This window comes from Symphalangus syndactylus, chromosome 21 (genome assembly GCF_028878055.3).
Source record: "Symphalangus syndactylus isolate Jambi chromosome 21, NHGRI_mSymSyn1-v2.1_pri, whole genome shotgun sequence".
In the NCBI taxonomy this organism is placed as follows: domain Eukaryota; kingdom Metazoa; phylum Chordata; class Mammalia; order Primates; family Hylobatidae; genus Symphalangus; species Symphalangus syndactylus.
The window spans coordinates 71,180,422-71,207,311 of NC_072443.2; the positions used below are offsets into that span (position 1 = coordinate 71,180,422).

Here is a 26,890-nt window from a genome sequence, read left to right on the forward strand (position 1 = left end):
TTGAACTTCATAGAAGAGGAATCCTACAGTGTGTAGTCTTTGTTGTCTGATTTTGTTCACTCAACATTATACCTCTGAGATTCATCCATGCCGTTGTGGGTAGCAGTTCCATTTCCCTGTGATGCTGGGGAGTATTCTGTTGTGTGATTATGCCACAATTTATTTACCTACTCTACTATTGATGGACATTTGGGTTGTTCACAGGTGCCATCTTGAGAAATAATATGAAGGATGAAAACATCTCTTTTTTTTTTTTTTTCTGTTGCCCAGGCTGGAGTATAGTGGTGCGATCAGGGCTCACTGCAACTTCTGCCTCTGGGGTTCAAGTGATTCTCGTGGCTCCCTAGTAGCTGGGATTACAGATGTGCACCACCATGCTCGGCTAATTTTTGTATTATTAGCCAGAGGCAGGGTTTCACTGTATTGGCCAGGCTGGTCTGGAACTCCTAAATTCAAGTCATCCACCTGCCTTAGCCTTCCAAAGTGCTGGGATTACAGGGGTGAGTACAGCGCCCATCCTAGAAACTTCTTAAGATGAGAGAAACAGACCCCTTAGGGAATTTGAACTGGAATTGGCCACCTGAAAATGACCATTTTAAGTCATAAGAAGCAGAATGATCTCCAATTGTCAAGTTTACATTTTCCCCACCATTAGCGGGAATGGGGACTCCAGAGCTAAATGAGGCCAGTTAATGGAACATTTTTCTTTTAATGATATTTTTTGCACATCTGCGGTGGGGAGTGTAACTTTTGGCCTTGCTACACAGGCAATGAGCTGGTGTGACTTTCTCACAAGAAAAATGGTGCACAGAGCTGGCTTTAGGCTTATTCAGGCAATAAAACAGTTGTTGTCTTACTGGTTAAAACACCAAAAATTTGGAAGACACACATTCAAGAAGTGGTACATCAAAAACAGGATGACTTCTAGGGGGAAATATTCAGATGTGGAAAATCTGAGTGAATACTTCTAATGGGGCAGCACGGCTGGGACACCGAGATCTCGGACAGAACTTGAGTAGGCAGTGCAATGATTGTCAAAGAAAACACCAGCCTCATTCAGAAAGGTGCACAATTACTCACCCACCAGGGGTCGAGGTCTGTTCTAACAACTCTGACTAATTTCAACTTGTTTATCTTAAGAGAAATGGGAGGCACCAGGAGAGGTTCTCAAATAACCTTGATGACTTAAGAGGTGAGAAATGAGTCCAGGGTGAAAAAGTTAATAGTGTTACAGCTGTTTTTGCCTTAAGAAAAAACTCTGCTACCCTTAGAATGGGCATTTCAATCCAGGAAGAAAGTGATCATCTACTTTCACGATAATGGTTGCATGGATTTCTCTGAGTGCCTTTATGTACAGGATCAGACTGATACGATGAAGTCATAGATGGTAGCTGTTTATCATCGCTTCTGTGTTATGCATGAGGATGTCCACAAATACTTCGGTTCTTTCTTCTTCTGGGCACACGGTAGGACTGTGCTTTCCTGCCCACTTGAAGATAGTGACCAGCCTAGAGCAGAAGCTTTCAGAGTTAATGTGGCTTCTCTCCAGAGACTCGTTTGCCCCTGCCAGGGTTCCAGGTAGGAGCTGCTTCAGCAGCCTGGGTTCTGGGGGAGCGAGACCCTCAGCCCTTCCTGATAGATGTGCATATGAATGAGAAATAAACTGCTGTTGCTTCAGGCCACTGAGATTTCAGGTAACTGTTTGTTAGCACAGCATAACCCAGCCCTTCCTCAAGGATTGATTCAGCTGCTCACCAGGGCTTCTGAAATGGTCACTTGGTATACTATGACCTTGAGCCCTTATCCCCAATTGTAGGCCAAGGGATGGACACTTCACCTCTGACCAAAGGTCAGCTTATCGATTCTTCTTCAAGGATTTGAACTCTAAGAAACACAGAGAGGACTGGCACTTCTTGGTGGAAGCTTCGCTAAGAGGTCAGGAAGGATGGTCAGGACTGTGAGCCATGCAGGGCCAGGGATGAAAAAAAGGAAAGCAAAGCAGACATTCACTGGGAGGGAATGGCAAATGGAGGGCCTGGGAGAGAAGAAGGAGGTCCCAAATAGCCCTGATTTTGACTTTCCTGTTTTCCTGTATAGGGCTAGTTGCTCTCTGCTTCCTGTTTTTAGCTTCTGTGCGTCCCTGTAGACTAACACCAACTCCCCAACACACCTTTCACTTGAGCTTGTCCAGGGTGCTTCTGTACTTGCAATCATGAGGACTCACCAAGAACAGAACATAAGCAGGAGCAAAAAGTTAATGTTATCGCTAACACTTGGCTACACTTACTATGTGGCAGACATTGTTCTAAGTGCTTCATGGGTTTTAAGGCATTTAATTCTCACAGCAACATTATGAGCCACATACTTTTAACATCCTCACTTTTATAGATAAGAAAACTGAGGTCAGGGAGGTTGAGTGCCTTTTCCCATACCCCATTAGTATTAAGTGGTGGCACCATATTTCAAGAGCAGGTTGTCTGGCGTGAGAAACCACTACCCTGTAATGGAGGCATAGGTGATGTTGTGTTAATTAAGGAGTTTGTGAAATTCTGCTCATAACACATTTTAAATTAAAATTATTGTTATTTAGGTGTGACAATAATATGTATATGTGTGTGTGTGTGTGTGTGTGTGTGTATTTATTTATTTTTTTTCGAAATGGGGTCTCACTGTGTCACCCAAGCTGGAGTGCAGTGGTGCAATCACACCTCACTGCAGCCTCGACCTCCCGGGCTCAAGTGATCCTCCTACCTCAGCCTCCTAAGTAGCTGGGACTACTGGCATGCACCACTACGCCCAGCTAATTTTTTAATACTTTTTGTAAAGACAGGGCTTCACTGTGTTGCCCAGGCTGGTCTCAAACTTCTGAGATCAAGCAGTCCTCCTTCCTTGGCCTCCCAAAGTGAAGGGATAACAGGCATGTATGCCACTGCACTCAGCTGATAACAATGTTTTAAAATGAAGTACAGTTGATCCTTGGAACAACACAACGATAGGGACCCCAACACCCCACACACTCAAAACTCTATGTATCACTTTTAATGCCCCGAAAACTTACCTAGTAGTAGCCTACTGTTGACTGGAAGTCTTACTGATAACAAAGAGTTGGCTAACACGTATTTTGTATGTTACGTGTATTATATGCTGTATTCTTGAAATAAAGTAAGGTAGATAAAAGAAAGTGTTATTAGGAAAGAGAAAATATAGTTACTATTCATTAGGTAGAAGTGGATCATCATAAAGGTTTTCATCCTCATCACCTTCATGTTGAGTAGGCTGATGAGGAAGAGAAAGAGGATGAGTTTGTCTTGCTCTCCAGGGTGGCAGAGGCAGAACTAAATCCACAGATAAATGTACTTATGCAGTTTGAACCTGTGTTGTTTGAGGGTCAACTGTGTTATCTTTAAAACTGTCTATAGAAGTATTTATGGATAAATATCATAAATGGATACATTTACTATGGATAAATTAAATACGATTTATGGATAAACATGATACAAATGGATAACTATGGATAAATACGATGTCTGGATAAATAAACTGTGAATAAAGGGGAGTGGGTGAGCGAGCGGGGCTATAGATGTCACATGATTAGTCTTTTTTTTTTTTTGAGACAGTGTCTCATTCTGTCGCTCAGGCTGGAGTGCAGTGGTGTGATCTCGGCTCACTGCAACCTCTGCCTCCCCAGTTTGAGTGATTCTCCTGCCTCAGGCTCCCGAGTAGCTGGGACTACAGGCACATGCCACCACGCCTGGCTAATTTTTGTATTTTTAGTAGAGATGGAGTTTCACTATGTTGGCCAGGCTAGTCTTGAACTCCTGACCTCGTGATCTGCCTGCCTTGGCCTCCCAAACTGCTGGGATAACAGGCATGAGCCACAGCGCCTGGCCGAGTTAGTCATTGTTGAAACAGGGTCATGGATACCTGGAGGATTATTACATTATTCTCTCTGCTTTTGTATATGTCTGAAATTTTCCATAAGTTTAAAGGGGACTTTTCAATCTTATCTCTGGTATTTTATTATTTTAGAGCAGGGCCTGGCAAACTATGATCAGTGGGCCAAATCTGGCCTGCTGCCTGTTTTGTATAACCTACAAATTGTGAATGATTTTTACTACTGATTGAGAAAGTGTACATTACATGAAATTCAAATTTTAGCATCAATAAATAAAATTTTACTGGAAGCCAGCCACACCCATTTGTGTGTGTATTGCCTCTGGCTGCTTGTGCACTACAAAGACAAAGCTGAGTAGTTGTAACAGAGACCATATGGCCTGCAAAGCCTGCAGTATTTACTATCTGGCTCTTGACAGAAAAAGTTTGCTGACCTCTCATTTAGAAGGAAATGTATTCGCTATGACTTTGTTTTTAAAACCAACAAAAAGAAAACCTATATTGCTTTCTTTTTAAATCAGGAAAGTGATACAAGACCATAGTTGACAAGACAGAATATATCAACAAGTATAAAATAGAAAATTATGTTTCTCCACTGGCTATCCATTTCTAGACTCTTCCCTTTTATCTCTTATAATCAAACTGTTGACCAAATGAAGCTTTCTCCGGGGTTAGGTAAAAGTTAAGGATTGCCTTTCTCGTACTGATGAGACGAGACTTGTAAGCAAACATTGGCTGTGACAGGGAAACAACGTGGACAGGTTTGAAAGTGAAGCTTATTAAGGAATGATTGTGTGGCTATATTAGCTGAGCAGTCATGATATAAAGGTCAGAGTCTGTGGCTCAATGTGGGAAAGCCCGGGAGCTTCCTCTTGGGTTGGGCTGCTATCATCCCTGGCATCACAAATACCAAGTTACACCTTGGTCGTAAATTGGGGTGGAGAAGATCTTCCTGGATAGTGGTGAAGCATAGCCCCAGCCACTCCTCACGTGAAGCTCTGTGACCAGATGCTGACTGGGTTGACCAAAAGTGATTTCTGGCTAGACTGGCCTCCAATCAAAGCATCCGATGACAACTAGACATGCTATGTAAGGCTAATATCTGTTCTGATTGATCCAGTGATCATCAGATCACTGCCCATGTCAATGCCCAGTTGGGCCAATTTTTAAATATTTTAAAAATCATCCTGGCTGGGAATCCCCTCAAATCATCATTTACTGGCAGCCTCCAGTATCAGAGAGACACTACACTGGGCCAAATTTTCTGATAACTTTGCTTTCAAAAAGTAGAGTGACCATTTAAACAACATTTAATTCCCTTATATTTGGGGACTTCAAGGTGTGTTTTGCATTGGATTTGTTTAAAACACCAAAAAGATATGATCACTAGGAATGGAGAATAGATAACCAGGGCCACAGAGATAGTAAAAACTACTATTTATTAAGTCTCCACTGTTTATTGGTCACTTAGTTATATTATTTATAATTGTCACATGAAGAGTTAGGTCTGTTTCTTATTTTATTCATGAGGGAAGCCAAACCTTAGAGAAGCAAAGTGGCAAAGCCAACATTCACACACAGCGCTGCAGTATTTGATCCCACACTTGGGAAATCCATGTCTAAGCTTAGCTGATGTGGTGGATCTTTGTGGTTTTTACCCATCAACATCCATTCCAGTCACCTTTCTTCAGTTAACAGTACCCTGATTTTTCTCTGGGGTACCATCTTCTCCCCAGCTCTCATTGCAGGTATTTTGCAGAGGGGTCATGTGACTCAAGCCTGGCAGTAGTGCATGCTATTTCCCTGGTCTCGGTGACTCACTCAGTCATTCATTCATTCAACAAATATTTATTGAGAAGAGCTGGGATATACAGCAAGGATCAAGCCAGATGAGGATGCTGCTCTGGTGAAGCTTATTTTCCAGTGGGAAACAGACAGACGATAAAAAAGTAACAAATACTTAGCATAATTTCAATAGGCAATAAGTGTTTTGAAGAAAATAAAAGAGTAATGGGAAATAGGAGTAACAAGGGACAGGGGATTGGCTCCTTCAGAAAGGGTGGCCTGAGACAATAAGACGCAGTGAGACTTGTGCTGGGGCTCTTCATATTTCCCCTGGACTTGAACTTGAAATGGCATGGGCCCTGCAACCACTGGCATTGGACCTGGAGAAGGAAGCCAACATGGGGACAGAAGGGAGGAGGGGGAGACAGAGACACACAGGATTTAGATGATGTCACTGGGCCCTTGCATCATGCTGTACTTTAAATTGGACTGGCCCCATCACTTTTGTGTAAGAAAAGCCTGTACATTTTTTTTCATTTTTTGCTTAAGATGGTTTGAATCATGTTTTATGTTACTTGCACCAAGAAGAATCCTGTATTGTACAGTTGAGTGTTCAATCAAATGCCTGCCTGGCGTATATGCCTCCTTCATTTCTGGCAGGTATGTGCATATTTCAGATGGTTAAGCAGAGGACTGAATAGACCGATGACAGCGATAGAGAACAAATAAAAGTTACTGTTTACTCATGCCTGGAGAAAAGGATTGGAAAGATACACATCCAGCTCTTAACAGTTAACAAAGGGATGCCACTTTTTAATCATCACCTTCTGTAATGTTCACATTTAAAAACAAACATGAATCCCATGTAGTATTTTTTTTTAATGATGAATCTGGAAGGGTGTGGACCCAAAGGCCTGTGGGATGATAGGGGACTGTGTCCCCAACAGTGTCCCTACACCACATTCAGTCAGGTGTCAGAGGATGGTTACTCAAAGTTACTCACAGATGCCAAGAAAATGGTACGAAGGAGAGGCTCTCTTGTTCTTTTTCCTGCAGAGCATCCCAAGTTTTTCATGTAAGGACAGCTGGAAGATGACAATGTCTGTGTGGCTCACTGGGGTACAGAAACAGCGCCACAGGAAGCCAGAATTTTTTTTCCTGGGCTCTCTGTCAGCCCCAGATGCTGCCCAGTGTCCCAAGGGCTAAGGGGATCAATTTCTTTAAGCAGAAACTATTCTCCAACAAACAACGGGCCAAAATGACAGGCCAGAGGCTCTCTCTACTCAGAAAGCATGATTTTTAAGTGTCATTCTGCTTCATGCCAAGGGAATTGTGTCCACCTCAACATCAGAAACTTAACTAGTATCATTACAGGTTTTTAATTTTATTTTAAAACATTCAAGGAACTCATAATTATACTTTCATTGTGCCTGAATTTAGCTTGCTTGCTTTATTAAAAAGATTTTCTGTTTTATTTTATTTTATTTTATTTTATTTTATTTTATTTTATTTTATTTTATTTGAGACAGAGTCTCACTCTGTTGCTCAGGCTGGAGTACTATGGCACCATCTTGGCTCACCACAACCTCTGCCTCCCCAGTTCAAGCGATTCTCCTGCCTCAACCTCCCAAGTAGCTGGGACTACAGGCGCATGCCACCATGCTCTGCTAAGTTTTGTATTTTTAGTAGAGACAGGGTTTCAGTATGTTGGCCAGGCTGGTATTAAACTCCAGACCTCATGATCCACCTGCCTCAGCCTCCCAAAGTGCTGGGATTACAGGCGTGAGCCACCACACCCAGTCAGATTTTCTGTTTTAGAGGACCACTTTTGAGATCTCCTTTCTCTTGGGTAATTCTGTTTGATCACTGACTGTTCCTGAATCATAATCCTAGATGAATGCTGTCTTTTAAATTCAAAAGTCTCACATACATACATTCCAGCTTTGCTGTTGTTTAAAGTAAGAGACAAATTTGTATGGGGATCTTGTTTGAAAATTTAAAGATCCTATGATAAAGTCAGTCTTCCTCTTTGCTCCTTTCAGCTTGCAGAAAAAAAAGAAATTACTTCTATTACTTCTGTGTAGCAGGTTCCACTTGGGCCCCAATAAATTGGATACTAAAACCTTTTAAAACTGTACTACTGAAATATTCCTCTTATAATTTGTCTTTTTTTTTTTTTAATTTAATTGCTTTGCCCAGAGAAAATGAAAAGCAAACTCCAACCCAGGTAAGGCTGAATAATCACAAATTCCGATTTTAAGGAATCTGAATTAATGAGATTTCACGAAATTTTAGCCAGGAAAGAATTACCACCCTCTTCCCATGGGACTGCAATGCTTATAACTTTACTTACAGGCACACAATATCAATCTCTAGAGAAGAAATTATGGTCACACTTTAATTTGGATCAAGAGATAAAATTAGAAAATCTCTTGAGGGAAATGTTATTCATTATTTACAAATGTATATAATTAAAGGAAGAAGGTATATACAGAAGAAAGACCACAGCGTCTGTTGAGCAAGAGTTTGAATCTTAGGTGAACTCCCTGGGATCTCACCAGGCACAAGCCCCAAACACATATTTAAAGTCTACAACTTGGAAGAAAATAGCTTGAGGGATATACATCAAATGATTACCTGCTTTTCTCTGTGGATTGGGGAAAGAAGTGGTATTGAGGGATGAGTTTAATTTGATATAAAAGATTGCTATGATGTTTGACTATTTATTTATTTATTTATTTGAGACAGCATCTCACTCGCAGAGGCTGGAGTGCAGTGGCACAATCACATCTCACTGCAACCTTGACCTAGCAGGCTCAGGTAATCCTCCTGCCTCAGCCCGCTGAGTAGCTGGGTCCACAGGCATGTGCCACCACGCCCAGGTAATTTTTTGTAGAGATGGGGTTTTACCATATTGCCTAGGCTGGTCTTGAACTCCTGGGCTCAAGCCATCTGCTCACCTCAGCCTCCCAAAATGCTGGGATCACAGGCCTGAGCTACTGCACCCTGCCAGTTTGACTATTAACATAACGCGTATAGTGGATATTAGCTAGGCTTCGTGGCCACCTAGCAACTAGAACACCTTTCAAATATCTGGAGAATTTCTCTTCTTATGGGTCTGAACATGCTTAAGCCAGAAACTCCCTTAATGAGCTTCCCTTGTAACTAGATGTATTAATCAGAGTTCTCCAGAGAAACAGAACCAATAGGATGTGTAGATAGAGAGAGGGAGAGATTTGTTTTAAGAAATTGGCCCATGCAATTACGGAGATCAGGAAGGAGAAAATGTTACGGTTCAAGTCCAAAGGCAGTCTTCTGGCAGAATTCCCTCTTGCTTGGAGGAGATCAGGTTTTGATCAATTAAGGCCTCCAATTGGTTGGATGAGGCCTACCCACATTAGGGAGGGCAGTCTGCTTTACTCAAAGTACACTGATTTAAATGTTGATCTTCTTCAAAAACACCCTCACGAAAACATCCAGAATAATGGTTGACCAAATACCTGGGCACTATGACCCAGCCAAGTTGACACATCAAATGAAACATTGCACCAGGGAAAAGATATATGACCAAATCCTTATACAGGCTTTGGTTTAGAAGTAAGTGCCATGCGGAGTTCATTCTTTATAAGTGGTGGTAGTGGAGACATCCAGCTTACAGAAGCAAAATGGCAGCACTCTGTCACTAGAATGTATGGGGTCTGTGCCCAGCAATGGCAGCAGAAGGGTCTCCACTGGAACAGTCATGGCTTTGTAGCTCCAAGCCTCATCCTTAGTTTTCCCAGGAACTCAGTGAACTACCTAGATCCTTTAACACATTCCTTGTCTACTGAAACTAACTAGGGCAGATTCCGTTATTTGCAACTAAGAACACTGAAATTCAATTAGCATTTTGTATTATCTATCATTGCATAACAAATTACCCCAGAACTTAATGAGTTAAAATAATAATAAATATTTATCATGTCATTTTCTGTAAGTCAAGCATTTGGGGTGAGCTTAGCTGGGTGGCCCCATCTCAGGGTCTCTCATGAGGCTGCAATCAGGGCTGCAATCATCTAAATGCTTGCCTAGGGCTGAAAGATTCCCCACGCCCCCCCCCTTTTTTTTTTTTTTTGAGATGGAGTCTCAGTTTGTCGCCCAGGCTGGAGTGCAGTGGCAAGATCTCAGTTCACCGCAACCTCTGCCTCCCGGGTTCAAGCGATTCTCCTGCCTCAGCCTCCTGAGTAGCTGAGATTACAAGGGCGTGCCAACACACCTGGCTAATTTTTGTATTTTTAGTAGGGAGAGGGTCTCGCCATGTTGGCCAAGCTGGTCTCGAGCTCCTGACCTCAAATGATCTATCCACCTCCGCTTACCAAAGTGCTGGGATTACCAGGCATGAGCCACTGTGCCCGGCCAGTTGGAGAATACACTTTTAAGATGTTTTATTTATGACCAGCCAGCTGGTAAGGCAGGAGGCCTCAGTTCCTCTCATATGGGCTTCTCCATAGGGCTGCCTGAGTGTCGTAACAATACGGAAACTGTCTTCCCCCAGAAAGAGTGATTCAAGAGAGAAAAATGGATGTCGTGATGCTTCTTATGACCTTATCTGTGCAAAATCACTTCCACTTCATTCTAGTTGTTACAAGAAAGTCACTGAGTCTAGCTCTTATTCAAAGGGAAGGAAATTCGTTTTCTACTTTTTGCAGGGAGGAATGTCAAGGGATTTGTAGATATATTTTAAAACTTCCTGTGGTAGCCAGCCTCCAAGATGGCCCCTAGTGAACCCCTTCTCCTGATAGACACACCTTTGTGTATTTCCCCCTGTGCTGTATCACAGTTGGTCTGTGTGGCCAATGGCCTACAGAGAAGTGATGGTATGACCCTCCAAAATTAAGTCATAAAAAGCTGCAACTTCTCTCTTTCCTGTCTCTGACCCTGTCCATCTGTGTGTCTGTCTGTCGGTCAGTCTATCGTTTCTCCTCTCTGAGGGAAGCAAGCAACCATGTATAAGTACCTTATATAGTAGCTCATACGGGAAGAAATTAAGCGTGAGGCCAAGAGCCAGCAGGAAACTGAGGCCAGCCAATAAACACTTGAGTGGTTTTAGAAGCGGCTCCTCCAGCCCCAGTTGAACATTGCTAAGGCTGCAGCCTTGGCGGACAGTTTGACTGCACCCTCATGAGAGCTCAGGAGACCTTACCACCCAGATAAACTGCTCCTGCATTCATGACCGTCAGTGCCTGTTTGAGATAATCAACATTTGTTGCTTTGCATTGCTAAGTTTTGGGGTAAACTGTTACACAGAAACAGATAAATAATATAGCACCACACATGTATTCCTTTTTTTTTTTTTTTTTTTCAGAAGAAATCAAGCTGTGTGCATGCACATGTGTGTGTATGTCAGTGTGTGTGTGTGCCCTGAGAAGGGAATGAGAGAATAAGATACAGATCTACCTAAGTCACCAACGGGACATGACCATCTTTCAGTTGTCATGGAGCAGTACATTGCAGCTTTATGAATTTTCACTAAGTATCTAGAAATCCTCAACCAAATCTTAAATTGAAATTGTTCTTTTTTAAGGTTCCGTGCTGCTGCCTACCAAGTTGTAAACTGCTACCATCTAGAAAGTGTCAAGCAAGGCCTGGAAAACCCCATAAGCAGGAGGGCTGGTTTGGGCATTAGGCTCTGGTGTCTGTTTAGGGACAGTGTGTTTCAAAACTAGTAATGATTTGGTTTTTTGAATTCCTATTAGCCTTATTACTTTAGAATGTCTCTTGTTGCAGACTATAGCTTGTGGGTTATTCAATCATTTTTAGCTGTAATAGCAAAAACAATGGTGCAATCTATATTTTATCAGTTACCCAAAATAGCACAACATCCCTTTGCACAGTAAATGTTTGCTGAGCACCTACTGGGTGCCAGCACTGTCCTAGGCACTGGCACACTGGCTTTGAATGTCCCCAGCACTGTGAGAAGACAGCAGACACTATTATTGCAGTAGAAATGCAAGTACAGGAAAACTAAAGCCCTCCTTCTCCACCTGGGGAAAAGCCAGCTGTCTGTCTCCCGAGGAGACCTGCTTGTGCATTCACCCAGGTCCAGGCTCTGGCCGTAAACTTTTCAGGTAAGAATCCTGATTTGACATCACACCAGGAACAGGTCTATGCCCCAGGGAAAATCCATTAACCATGCTCACGAGACTGTTGCATAAATCAGAAGGTCAGTTTCCTAAATTACAGTGAAAATTCTATCCCAGGGACCTGAACACTCATGTTTGTATGACCAACCCCAACCTTCCTCCCTCCCATCCTCCATTCTCCCCAGCCTCTCCACTTTATTTTCTTCCTTCCATTCTTGCTGCAACAAATAATTAGTAAGCATGTCTTATGAGCTTGGTACAGGGCTGAGTGCTGGAGGAACAATGGTGCCTGATACAGAGTTCCTGCCCTCAGTTCGAGGGTGGAAGGAAGCCCTAATTAAAACATTCACACAGATAAATGCTGGGTCTCTTTTCTAAACTTTCATTCTCTTTGAGACTCTAACAAACATGAGGGTCCTCGTCCTTAATAATGTGCATTCTCACATATACCCAACATTGCACACACAATTTCAGGAGTTCTCAGTCACCCTAAAACCCATCCAGTCATAGGGGGTATCGGCAGACCTACATGGGAAGGAGCCAAGTCATAACCAGAAGGTTGCTTTGAGATCGTGGAGTTGCAACAAGGGCATTGTGTAGGTGAATTGACTGTTCCAGGGCAATAGGCTAAGAGCTCCTTCAACATGGAAGGCCTTGTAGAAATGGTCTTCCCACTCGAGATATTCCATCCACTGGAGGCCTCCCCTCACCTGGACCAGTGCCCGAATGGAGTCATGCCAACAATAACCTCTGCTCTGTCTCGGTGAACAAGGCTGACCAAACCCCATTTTGTTGATTAGTCAGTCTCTCTTGAGATAGGCCATCACCTTGATCCACTGAGAGCCACATGTGTCTCACCTTGGAGTGAGGCAGTGACCTTCAGAGGACTTTGCATGTCTCAGCTCTGAGCCATCACAAATAGACGTAAAGCTTAACTTTGGTGGAGAGCTGTAGCTTCCTTACTTAAGTTCTTGTAAGGTGTCTCATTCTGGCCCCCAGCAACTCTTAGCTGGATTTTCCTAGAGCATCCAGAAAACAATAAAAGACAGACAGACACCCAGCTGATCACAAACCCTCTCCAGCCCACATTTCTCCTCTCCACAACCTAGAGCAAGGGTTGGCAAACCAATTCTGTAAAGGACCACCTAGCAAATATTTTAGCTCTCTTTTGAAACTACTTAACTCTGCTGTTATAATGCAAAAAGCAGCATAGGTAAAAAATACATGTATGAATGAGTGTGGCTGTGTTCCAGTAAAACCTTATTTACCAAACACAGTGGGCTGGGCCGGATTGGGGCTGGGGACTGTGGTTTGCCAACCTTGGTCTGAAAGATTCTCCTCCTCCTGATGGATTCTCCCCAGTCCACTGTTCTTCTCTGCTCTCCCACGGTGATCTTTTTGAAGGATTCATTTCCACTGTATTTCTGAGGATTTAGACGGTCCTTCTTCTGAGAAACCAGCAAATGGAAGATTGCTTTCAGCTGGAAAAGATTAGATGTCCTGGGTGTTCAATCCTTCTTCCTGGTTTGCACAGTGTGGAGAAATGGAGAGGAAAGAGACATCATCTAAACATGGGAAAACTTTTTCTCGAGGTTAAGAGCACTTACTCTTAAGTGAGATAATAATAACAGTATTCTGAGCCAGATGGATGGTAAAAGAAAATAATAATAATAATAACAGTAATAACAGCAACAACATAGATAACATTTATGGAGCATTCGCCATGTGCTAAGCATTCTCCTGTTTTTGTATACTTTGTATTAGATGCTGGGTTTGTTTTCCTCTGCCACTATCTAGCTATGGGGTGTCATCAAACCCCTCTAAGCCTCAGTTTCTCCTTCTGTTAGACAAGGGGTGTGGGGTCACTTGTAAAAAGCTCTTTTTTTGAGACGGAGTCTCGCCCTGTCGCCCAGGCTGGAGTGCAGTGGCTCGATCTTGGCTCACTGCAAGCTCCACCTCCCAGGTTCACGCCATTCTCCTGCCTCAGCCTCCCGAGTGGCTGGGACTACAGGGGCCCGCCACCACGCCCGGCTATTTTTAGTAGAGATGGGGTTTCACCGTGTTAGCCAGGATGGTCTTGATCCCCTGACCTCGTGATCTGCTGGCCTCGGCCTCCCAAAGTGCTGGGATTACAGGCCTGAGCCACCGCGCCCGGCCAACCTGGCTCCTTCTAAGTGCTCAATATGGGTTAAATCTTAATATTCCAATCTGTGAAGGGACCCGCCATCTTCTTTGTACCTCAGAACTTAGAAAGGAAGTCAGTGGGTGGGACTCCCAGGAAGAGTGATTGCCACCCCAGAAAAACTTTGTGACACAGCACTTCTAAGACGTACAGGGGGTTGGTAGATAATTTTTCTTTTCTTTCTTTTGTTTTTTTTTTTTGAGACAGGGTCCTGTTCTGTCACCCAGGATGGAGTGCAGTGGCCTGTGATCATAGCTCACTGTAACCTCCTGAGGTGGGATCCTCCCACCTCAGCCTCTTGAATAGCTGAGACTACAGGTGCACAACACCATGTCTGGCTAATTTTTTGTAAGAGAGTGTGTGTGTGTGTGTGTGTAGATGGGATTTCACCATATTGCCCAGACTGGTCTTGAACTCCCAAGCTCAAGCAATTCATCCACCTCAGCCTCCAAAAGTGCTGGGATTACGGGTGTGAGCCAGTGCGTCCAGCTTGTTGGTAGATGATTCTTGAAGAAAGTACTCTGTAATCAGATAAATTTAGGAATTCTCAGCTGAGCAAAGTTAAACAGGTTTCTCAATTGCTGTATTTCTCATAACTCAGAATATATTGTTGTGGAATAAATCTCTAGGAAGATATTATCACAAGCAGCTTTTTCCAAATGTGTTTATCCACCAATCTTTTTCTTTCTTCACCCCTAGGGCATCTTTGGAAATTAGTTTGCCAGAGAAAACCCTTTGAAAAAATACAACTGGAGTTGTCTGAAAATAGATTGGGCTACTGGAGGTAGTGGGCTCCTCATTAAGGGCAGGGTGCAAACAGAGGCTGGATGCCCAAGGGGCAGGAATGTGGAGAGAACCCTGTGGGGGATCAAAAGGGACTGAGGGAAATGAAGAGGAAAGTGAAAGGCTCCTGTCAGTCCAGAGGAGCTGGGCTTTGTCCTTTCAGGCTCTGGAAGTTGTGCTAGTTTTCTGTTCCAGCCCTGGAATTTGGGATTTGACTTAAAATGACACCAGGAAAGGCCAGGCGCAGTGGCTCATGCCTGTAATCCCAGCACTTTGGGAGACTGAGGCGGGCGGATCACCTGAGATCGGGAGTTTGAGACCAGCCTGACCAACATGGAGAAAACCCGTCTCTACTAAAAATACAAAATCAGCCGGGCATGCTGGCACATGCCTGTAATCCCAGCTACTCAGGAGGCTGAGGCAGGAGAATCACCTGAACCCAGGAGTGGAGGTTGCAGTGAGCCGAAATCACATCATTACACTCAAGCCTGGGCAATAACAGCAAAACTCCATCTCAAAAAAAAAAAAAGAGAAAGAAAGACGCCAGGAAAGGAGCCTTTTGGGGTGAAGGGTGATGCTGGACAACTCAAGTTAAGAAGCTTTGAGGAGCCAAGCTGACTGTGCTCTCCTCCCCTTTAGGGTCCTCTCAGGTTGACTGGAGATGAAGGTTTGGGGCACTGAGGGAGTAACAAGTGACACACTGTAGGAGGCCAGGAAATGTTCCTCTTCAGGCTTCATCCTAACCCAGCTGTTCTGAGCTAGGAGCACACAGAGCTCTCTGAGGTCTGATTCTCCCATGCCTGGTTAAATGGGACAGAACTTCCCATGTCCACGAAGAGCTGCAGGAGCTACCTGGTTAACAAAACCTTCTAATCCTTTTTTCAAAGAAGTGTGGACCAACTAAAGGACGTAGTGGGCTAAACCAGGGCTGTTCTCTCTTCACGTCGAGAACAGGGACCAACCATATTCCACCTGCACTCTCTCCTTCTTGCTCAAATTTCCCCACTTGCCAAGAGAAAGGACCAACTCCAAGGCTGACTTTGTTGACAAGAGGTCGTGACCGAGGTGGGAACACTGAACACAAGCAGGGGGCAGTTTTCCAGATCAGAGTTGATGTGGGCTGAACAGACATTTAGCAATAATGGGGTCATGTGGATGCTTGTTTTGTGAGCAGCTGTTGTGATGGGCACATAGGACGTACTCTCTGCCTCTGACGCCTTCTGCCATGGTGACAAGTTCTGTGCCTTCAGCACAATTAGTAGAGACGTCCTAGTCATTACCCTGAAGCACCTCCCAATCTTTTAATCATCTACCAGGTTTGGGAAGTGTCTTCATTAAAAACCCCCATTCATCATCACACTCCCTGATTTCCAGACCACTGGGGCACTTTACAAACCAAAGGTTGTTAGGCTCTTCTGGGAAGTCCCCCTTTCCCTCTCCGTCCTTTCTGTCTCCTGTAAAGTATGGCATGAAGTGATGCTGTTGGCAACATCTGCTCAGTGGCTGCCCTGCCCCATATCTCTGCCCCTCCCAGGCCTTGTTGAGCATATTACTGGTTAATTAGAGAGCTTTCCAGTAATAGAAAGTGACCTACAAATGAATAAAAGTTATCTCTTGATCTAGTTCAGAAGATAATAAAAACAGAGAATTGTCATTTAAAGTAAAGCAAAAAAAAAATGGTTTCATAATTTCAAAGATGAACCAAGGTGCAGTGGGAGGAGCCTAGACCTCAGACGTAGAAAACCTGGGCTTGAACCACTGCAACAGTTACTTGCTGTGTGTCATGGGTAAGGTGCTTAACTTCTCTGGGCCTCAATTTATTTATTGTTATAAATGGGGCAAATTATACTATGCAGATTTTTTTTCTTTTTGTCTGCCCAGAAAATTTCCATCTTCTGGTAATAGCATCTCCTTTTTCCTGTGGTTCTGGTGGGGGCGCCCATCACAGTAATATCCATTACCCACCCTGCCCCTGCCATGCCCCCAACGGGGCCCAGGCCTGGCTAATAAAGCATGGGCATGTGAATGGGCAAGGTGCTTCCTTAAGATGTTAGACACAAATGCTGGAAGAGAGACCTTCTTTTGTTCTTTTGCTGAATCGATGACGACAGCCTGTAGCTCTGGGTAGCAGTGACTGCTGGCTCCCCTTCCATCTCCTGCTGCCTTCCTCCTTCTCCTTTGTCCTGATGTGGGGTGGAAATAAAGCCAATACACAAAGACAGAAGTGGACCTGGGAGAGGAGGAGAGAGTCCCACCAGCATTGTTTCCATTTCTTTTGAATTCTCTTCTGTCACTATTGTTACTTTTGATTTTGATTTTGGTTTTGTTATTGCTTTAGAACAAGAAGGGGCCTTAAAAGTCATTGAGTCAAGTCTTATTGTCTTCCAGATGAATAAAATGGGGCCAGGAGAAGCAGCCCCCTCTCCAAAGCCATGCAGCTTCTAAGAAATAACAGCCACCCCAGGCTTCAGGCTCCAAGACCAGCACTCTTGCTCCTGCTCCACAGCCACCAAGGTGCGTCAGTGTGTCATCACCAGTCAGGTGACTCGTGGGCTGTCTTGCATGTGTAATACCTGAGTCCGAATGCTGCCTCCCCACACTTACTGCTCCCAAATTCTCCTTACTTTGGCCCTGTCTCTCATGAGCCGACAGTGTCTGAAATACCACCATGGTATTGATTTCTTTGCATTCTCCTCATTTTCTTTTTTCATTTTTTTTTTTTTTTTGAGATAGGGTCTCACTCTGTTGCCCAGGCTGGAGTGCACTGGCAATGATCCCAGCTCACTGCAATCTCCGCCTCCCAGGCTCAAGTGATCCTCCCACCTCAGCCTCATGAGTGCCTGGGGACCACAGATGCACACCACTTCAGCCAGCGAATTTTTTTTTTTTTTGTATTTTTGGTAGAGACAGCGTTTTGCCATGTTGCCCAGGCTGGTCTTGAACTTCTGAGCTCAGGCAATCCACCTACCTCAGCCTCCTAAAGTGCTGGGATTGTAGGTGTGAGCCACCGTGCCCAGCCTGGATTCTCCTCTTTATGCTTCCTATGGGAATAGTAATACAGACAACAAATTTAAACTATCAGATCAATTGCTTTTAAGATCCTCTTTAGCTCCCGAAGGAGAAGATGCAGAGAAGGTCTTCAGGTATCTTAGGAGAATGGATTGGAGAAGGGAAGGAATGCAACAATGGTTCTAAACGAGGGAAAATGGTACTGAAAGAGGAGCTCAATGCTCCTGAAGACAAACTGCTCCAATATCGGAATCTTTCTCTCTCTCTGTCACCATATTCCCCTTCTAAGGGTTCCTACACAGAATCAGGGCTGATGACCCAGCAGCCATTCTTTCCTTCTTCTGCTCGGCTTTCAGATTGCATCTCCACTTTAGAGGCTGAAAACGTCAGCAACTCACTTTCCCAGCCTGCCTTGTAGCTGGAGTACAGGACCTGCTGTTGGTCAGGTGGACATGAAGGGAAGTCTGGTGGAGTTGCTTCTGGGAAAGGCTTTCCTCCTTGATAAAAGAGAGACGCATAGGGGAAAGCCTTCTTTATGTCTGCCTTTGAATGAGGTAATATAACAATGTTATGGCTGGAGCTGCTGCAGCCATCTTGCCACCATGAGGGAACAAATCTAAGATAAAAGCCAGCACACGGGGGACTGTGGCATGGAAAGAGGCAAAAGATCCTAGATGACACCACAGAAACCTAGATTTCACCGCAGAAATAATCCATAAACAGCCCAAAGACTAGATTCTTGTTATACAAGATAGTAAATCATCTTCATCATTTAAGACACATGTAGTGGGGTGCTTGTTTTCTTGCAGCCAAAAATCATCTTAATAGTATGCCTTGCACTTGTTTCCAAGAAATTTCCACGATGGAATTTAATTTTGCCTCTAAAATAAAGTTTTCTTTGATTTTGTATTGTTTCTGGAAGTTCTACTTGATTCTTTTTCAAATCTACTGGGTGGCTTTTGATCGTTTCCTATTCCATGTCTATATTCCTGACCTTGTCTTTTATTTCTGTAAACATATTACCAACACTTAGTTTCTAATCTGTGCCTGATAATTCCAATATCTAAAGTCTTAGTAGGACTATTTCTGCTGGCTGCTATTTCTTGCTTGTTCTTATTCATGGTGCCTTATTTCTTTGAATCCCTGGTTCTCTTTGATTGTGTGCTGCTCATTATACCTAAAAAAATAACTTGCAGGAGTGATCTGAAGTCTAGGGAAAAGGTACCTTCCTCCAGAGATGATCTGTGTCTGCATTTGTCAGGTGTCTGGGGACCACCTTAAACCAGGTTCAAAGTTTGAAGTTGCCTGGACAATCAAACACTGAGTCTGGGCCAAAAATCTGATACACCTAGTTTACTTTTTTTTTTGTTTTGAGATGGTGTCTTGCTATATCGCCCAGGCTGGTCTTGGATTGTGAGCTCAAGCAATTCTCCTGCCTTAGTCTCCAGAATAGTTGGGTCCTTTTTTAGAGACAGGAGTCTCTCTGTGTTGTCCCAGGCTGGTCTTGAAATCCTGGCCTCAAAAATTTTCCCACCTCAGCCTCCAGAGTAGCTGGATTATAGGTGTGAGTCACTGAGCCTCGCTAGGTCTAGTTTATTTTTGGTTCACCTTTTTCCTGAGAGCGTAGGGCTTTGGGGTCTCTGTTATTATGGAGAGGGTCTCCAATTAGACTGCACTTTTGATTTCTGCCTCACTTATCCCACAAGGCCATCAAAACAAAAGTTCAAATTACTGGATTCAGCCAATGCCCTTGGTTCCAAAGTGACTTCCCAGCTCTGCTTATCTCTTTGGGTTCCTGTTTTCCTTTCAGTTTTGGCCTGGTAATATCCTACTATATGATTAACTCTTACGTGCTTTTAAGATGTTCAATTCATCCAGCATGTTTAGTTGTTTCTCGAAGGCGGGTTGGTCCAAACAGCCTAACCCACCACTAGTGGAAGTGGAAGTCTTTCTTTGTCCCATCATGAATTTCTCTACTGCTGCCTAAACCTTGTCTCTGGGATCCTCACACTTGCTTTTTCTTTCTTTCTTTCTTTCTTTTTTTTTTTGAGACAGAGTCTCGCTCTGTTGCCCAGGCTAGAGTGCAATGGCAGGATCTCAGCTCACTGCAACCTCCGCCTCCTGGGTTCCAGGGATCGTCCTGCCTTAGCTTCCCCAGTAGCTGGGATTACAAGCATGCGCCACCACGCCTGGCTAATTTTGTGTGTGTTTTTATTGGAGACAGGGTTTCACCATGTTGGCCAGGCTGGTCTGGAACTCCTGACCTCAAGTGACTTGCCTGCCTTGGCCTCCCAAAATGCTGGGACTATAGGCGTGAGCCACTGTGCCCAGCCTGCTTTTTCTTGTCCATGGGTGTGTAGCCCACTTGACTGTGCCTTCTGACTCCCTCGTCCTATTCTTGATTTTGCTGCCCTCCTGATTTCGAGCGGTCAGCCTGATTTCCACTTACCTGGACCCTGGCGCTTGCTAACCCTGCAACTTCTACTGGGTTGCCTGTGCTGGCTGACTTGGGTATAACAGGGTGCCAACTGCTCACCCTCTTGACCCCCCAGCTGAGCCTCAGTCCAGGACCTTATGGTATTTGCCAACATTGTCCCCTCCTCTGCCTCTCCCACCTGCAAGCCTCCTGGCTCCCCATCTGGCCTTAACTTTTCTGATGAATTCTCCTTCCCCTTACACTAACTGCCTTGGCATCTCCTACCTAGTTCACGGCACCGTCTTGGCCTGCCCTTGACTGAGTGTTTTAAGTAGATGGGTTTGAGGCTGAGTCTATTTAGCTATCTTTACCAAATACAGGATAACACTGTGGGGAACCTCATGAATGTTTTATAATGTTGAGCAACTCTTAGATTTTGTTTATTTATTTTGAGACAGAGACTTGCTCTGTTGTCCATGCTGGAGTGCAGTGGTGTGATCTCAGCTCGCTGCAACTTACGCCTCCTGGGATCAAGTGATTCTCCTGCCTCAGCCTCCCAAGTAGCTGAGATTACAGGAGCCTGCCACCATGACCAGCTAATTTTTGTATTTCTTGTAGAGACAGGGTTTTGCCATGTTGGCCAGGTGGTCTCAAACTCCTAGCCTCAAGTTATCTACCTGCCTTGGCCTCCCAAAATGCTGAGATTACAGGTGTGAGCCATTGTGCCCAGCCATCTCTTAGATTTTAAGTCATTCTTTAAAACGTGGAGGATGACCAAAGTTTATGATTAAAAAAAGGAATTGAAAATGACAGTAAAATCAGACCTACTCGTAAGACTTTTATTTGGGTTCTGAGAGACTACTTGGTCACCTACAAGAATTAGGCAGTTGAGTATAGTGGTAGAAGACAGTCTTATAAATTCAATGGGCCCAGGTTTAATCCCATTTCTCCTTTCTGTTAACTGCATGAACTTGTACAACTCATTCTACTCAACTTAGCCTCGATTTTCTTATCCGTAAAATGGTGCTAATATTACCTTCTCATGAGGTTGTTGTGGGGACCGAAGAGATAAAAGGCATACTTAGCACAGTACTTGCAAACCATAAGCTCTCAAAGGCGTTATCCTGATCATTATTATTATTGATAGCATTAAAGTCCACCTTCCCCCCAAATATTTCACCAGCTGTGTTGTCATGTGCCTGTTCATCTTCCATCTCATCCTGAAATCTTCACCATCTGAAGCTTCACTTCATTAAGCAACTGTGTCAGGCTGATTGTGCCCAAATGGCCCTGGGTAAAACACACATGTTCTTCTGCATTCATAGGTGGTCGGTATTTGTTTAATGAAGAGGCGGGTTGAATCAAGTCCCGCTTGATGAAATTTGGGGGTTAGGACAATATGAGACAAGTTATATTTACAGATGAAAAACATCGTTGTTCCTCATGAACAGGAGTCATTTTTCAGAAGACAGCAAAGGCAAAGATAATTAGACTCTTACAAGGACACCAACATGCATGGCCTTAAGTATCTTTGATATAAACACCTGTAGGATTTTAAGGCTGAATGGATCAGATCCAACCTCCTCATTTGGCAGATGAGACAACCAAGACTCAGAGATATGGACTGACATGCCAGGTCCACCCAGACCATTGGTGGCAAAGCCAGGACAAGAATTCAGATCCTGGTTCTGCAGTTAACCAGCCATGTGACATGCTAAGTGTGGCAGTTGAAAACTGTGTTTGCAAATATGTCCACAAATTCCTGACATTTCTGCCTTCAAAAGCAGAGTGTACTTCCCCTTTCAATATAGGCTACTCTTAGTGACTTACTTCTCATAAATAGAATGTGAGAAAACGATGTTATGTGACTTCTGAAGTTGGGTTATAAAAAGAATACAACTTTTGCCTAGTGTTCTTTCTCCCTTATTCTCTCTCTTGCTCTCTGAATCTAGCTGCCATGTTTTGAGGACATTCAAGAGATCTTCTGGGTGGCCTGAAGGCCACCTGAAGGCCTGAAGTGTGGGAGGAACTGAAGCCTCTCACAATCGATACCAACTTGCCAGCCATATGAGTGAGCCACTTTGGAAGCTGATTTTCTAGTCCTAGTCAAGCCTTCAGATAACTGTGGCCCCAGCTGACACCTTGACTGAAATCTCATGAGAGAATATGGGCCAGAACTACCTAGCTAAGTTGCTATCAAATCTCCGACTCACAGAAATTGTGAGAGATAATACATGCTTATTGTTACCATGTTAAGCAACTAAGTTTTGGGGTAATTGTTAAGCAGTGATAGGTAACAAATGCATTAAGATAACTAATACCTGATTTATTCAGGACTCTGAGTTGGAAGTGATAAAAATCTAATTCACCTAGTGAAAAAAAAAAGATATATTGCTCCTGTACTTGGGGATACCAGAGATGGAGCTAGCCTCAGGGATACCAAGTATTTAAATGATGTCATCAGGATTCCTTCTCTCTCTCTCTTCATCTCTCTGTTGGCTCTGTAGTGGTTTTCCTCTTTCCTAGTGGCTTCATTCTTTCCTACTACAGAGATACTTTCTTGATACAGCGTGGGTTGGCTAGAAGCAACACGGGATTTCTTCATCCCCACTTAATGGTCCTGAAAGATACACAGGTATTCTCTCCCCTGATATTTACATATAATTCCAGAGAAGACTCTAATTGGCCAACTGGTTCTTATGCCTGTGCCTGAACCAATCGCTGTGGCTAGGGAAATGGGGCACTGTGATTGGCTACCAGTTCCTTGGCCACTACTAGCTTGTTTTTCAAAGTGTGGTCCATGGACCAGTAGCACCTCAGGGCTTGTTTAAAATGTCCAATCTTAGGCTTCTCTTCAAACTCTGAGTCAGAATTTGTATTTTAGCAAGTTCCCCAGATGATTTTGTATGCACATTAAAATTTGAGAAGCATTTATTATGTTGTAATTTATTTCCAGCAAGAAGTAATCTCTTCTCTTCATCTTTTATGTCAATTAACTCCTCTCTTCTTGTTTGGTAGAGTACTTTTTTCTTTTAACCCTATTTATCTTTTGTCTGCATATCTTATCTCTCCTATCATGCTTGGGTCCTTAAAGACAAAATCCAATGTCTGAAGAACAACGTTCTCTTCTGTAAAATGGGGAAAATGCTATTTACCTTTTGCTGTGATTTGAATGTTTTTGTTCCCTCGGAATGTATGTGTTGGAAGCTTAATTCCCAATGCAACAGTCTTGGGAAGTGGGGCCTAATGGGAGACGCTTGGATCATGAGGGTTCTGCCTTCATGAATGGAATAATGCTGCTAATTAATTTCCTTCGTGAATTGTGAAAAGCTTGTGGGAATGGATTCTCTCTATTTCAGTCTTCTGCCATGTGAGGATACAGTGTTCTTCCCTTCTGGAGGATGCAGTGTTCAAGGTGCCTTCTTGAAAGTGAAGACCAGGCAGGTGCGGTGGCTCACGCCTGTAATCCCCGCACTTTGGGAGGCCGTAGTGGGTGGATCATGAGGTCAGGAGATCGAGACCATCCTGACTAACACGGTGAAACCCCGTCTCTACTAAAAATACAAAAAAATTTAGCTGGGCTTGGTGGCAGGCACCTGTAGTCCCAGCTACTCAGGAGGCTGAGGCAGGAGAATGGCGTGAACCCAGGAGGTGGAGCTTGCAGTGAGCTGAGGTCACACCATGGCACTCCAGCCTGGGCAACACAGCAAGACTCCGTCTCAAGAAAACAAAAGAAAGTGAAGGCCAGGCCCTCAGTACCTTGACCTTGGACTTCCCAGCCTCCAGAACTATAAGAAATAAATTTCCGTTTTTTATGAGTTACCCAGTTGCAGGTGTTTTGTTATAGCAGCACAAAACAAGCTAAGATATCTCTAGAGATTTCATAAGAATTGGATGGAATAACACACATGGGTGCATAGCACAGCGCTTATCATATTGTAGATACAGATGATGATTAGCCAGTCCTAATTCCCAAAACTGATGGACGTTTTTTGAGTGTTTACTATGCACCAGGTACTACGCAAAGCCCTTTTTTATGCTTTCTCATGGAATCCTTTCAACCATATTATAAAGAAAATAAGTATTCTCCCTCATTTAGAAATCAGGAAATTGAGTAATGTCACATAGTTAGTAAGTGATAGAGTCAAGATTTGAGTCCAGAACTGTTGACTCTACATCCTGGCTCTGAGACGGAGTTTCACCCTTGTTGCCCAAGCTGGAGTGCAATGGCGCCATCTCAGCTCACTGCAACATCCACCTCCTGAGTTCAAGCAATTCTCTTGCCTCAGCCTCCCGTGTAGCTGGGATCACAGGCGTGTACCACCATGCCCAGCTAATTTTCGTATTTTTAGTAGAGATGGGGTTTCTCCATGCTGGACAGGCTGGTCTCAAACTACTGACCTCAGGTGATCCACCCATCTCGGCCTCCCAAAGTGCTGGACAACAGGCATGAGCCACCGCACCCGACCTTACAGCCTGGTTCTTAATAGCTCTGCTAGAGCACACAGCACAATGAAGTCCCTCAACCAATATTTGTTAAATTTGTGTAAGGAATGAAAGCTTTTGGCTCCTTGAACCAAGGATCACAAGCTCCAAGCCAACTCCAGTCAGGCAGATGACGGAAGGTCAAAGGCCAAGCTAAGGAAACAATCTCCTCCCTTCTTAATGTAAATTGGTCAAGTAAGTGTGATGATAAATGGCAGGTGACCTTCACCTCAGGGCCAAGAAGGAAAAAGGACAGATGGAGACCTTGGGAGTTGGAGAGCACGTGGCCCATCTGAAGGGGCAGAGGTCCCAGACTCCAGCCAGGATACACGGACATGTCCACCCCAGTGGTCCCTGCCTGACATCTGTTCTGATTGGACAATGCCAGGCCATACACAGTGTTAAAGATTTGGAGTCAGACCGCTGGGAAGGTTGAACCAGTGCTGTCAGATCTGATTTTTCTAATAAAACCAGAGATCTAGACTTTTATTTGAAACTCTTGATTTTTAAACACTGGCAAATAATTTATATATTTTTAAAAGAGATATGAGCCAGGCATGGAGGTGGGGAGGAGGCAGTAACTAGATTCTAACTGCTGTCCTAAACTGTGGAAGGAAATCTTGACTGTGTTTTGCTTTTTGCTTGTTTGCTAAGTGAATACAGAAACAAAGAGGAAGAAAAAAGGAAGAAGGAAAGGAAGGAAGGAAAGAACAAAGGAAGGAAGAGAGGAAGGGAGGGAGGAAGGAAGGAGGCTACTGACCATTTGAGCCTTAAGTAGTAGCTAAGGTGGCAGACAGATAGCTTTCAACTGGGGAGGGAAGAGAAGAGAGAGGAGAGGCCCTTGGTGACTAACTGTCCCAAGGGCCAGGGCCTCCAATGGGAAGTCTCTTTAACCTCCCAATTCCTCCAAGGGCCAACCCAGCTAATCAACTTTTTATGATACTTTATTTTTTTAAATCACCTTGGAGGCCCTTTCCGTCTTTGTTCAGCTGTAATCTTTCTTAATTAGATAATTGAAATAATCATCCAATTAAGTTGGTTCCCATTGCCCCCCTCACTTGAGTACTTGCAGAATCCAGCTGGCTTCTCATTTCCGCTGACTTCGTTCTGTGCCTCATGCAGGGTCTGAAACAGGTTTCAAGCTGTTTTCTTTCCTCTTTTTCAGTTTGCCGTTGCAGTTCATAGGAGCTACAACTAAATTTCAGTTGTGGCTAATGTCCAAATAGACTCCATAGGCAACTAAAAGCCAAAAGTTGTAACTGGCACTAACACAGTGGTAGTTGAGAGTTTCAGATCCACAGGATTTCAATCCCAGTTCTGTTGCTTACTAATTGGAGTGATCTTGAATGCACCACACTGACTTGGAGCTGCAGTTTCCTCATCTGTGAAATGGGGATTAAAAAGAAGACCTACCCTAGATGTGTTGGGAGATAAATATGTTAACAGAGGTAAAACAAGTGAGGCCATCAGCCCTAGGCCTGGCATATAGAGAGCACTCACTCTCTGAGCTTTGTAAATGTGGAAAGGATGTATTTCTAAGAGCTCAAATAGTTGATATCATTTCTTTGTTTTACACATGGGGAAAGAGGGGTAAATTATACAGATATCTAAGATGTAAAGGGTTCTAGACATTTTGGCTGTTTGTTGCATTTATTTGGTGTTTATCTCTTTATCTAGTATCTCTATCCAGTCTTCCTTCTAGTTAGTTCATTCTAGTGCCACCTGAAAGACTTAGAGATAGCAGGCTCACCTTGGGGTGGATTCTCTGTAGATGAAATTTCAGTATTCCTTTCTTTGCCCACCAGAATGGAAGGTCCCTGTGGGCAGGGCTGTATCTGCCATGTGTCTCACAGTATCCGTTGGAATTTAACAAGGAATAATTGTTAAATAAAACGTCACACATGGAGGAACTGCTCTCTAAAAGGACATCCGAGGCAGTCTTAAGTGATAACACTACAATACTTAAGACAAGGATATAACACGTTGTTAACACATTAGCTAAGGGTGCAGAAAAATCCAGAAAAGGGCTACTATTCCCAGAATCACAGAGTAAACAAAGATCAGTTGTGACCCCAAAACCCAAGTGTCCCAGATCTTACCTGAACCTGCTTAAAATGCTGATCTCACCAGGAGCCAGGCAGCCAGGAACCGCAGTGGACGCTGTCGGCACAACCTTAGCTGCATTTCATTCTTCAGCAGGACCACAGACTCCCA

At 43.8% G+C, this 26,890-nt stretch overlaps 1 long non-coding RNA gene across 1 annotated transcript in view; it reads left to right on the top strand.

Moving 5' to 3' along the window:
• Positions 1-1,356: 1,356 nt before the first annotated feature.
• The window catches only part of LOC134735486 (uncharacterized), a 49,384-nt gene continuing 23,850 nt past the window's right edge, over positions 1,357-26,890 (top strand). Inside the window, exons 1-2 of the long non-coding RNA XR_010118663.1 lie at positions 1,357-1,466; positions 17,155-17,280. This is a non-coding gene — a long non-coding RNA (uncharacterized lncRNA). The remainder of the gene's footprint in view (positions 1,467-17,154; positions 17,281-26,890) is intronic.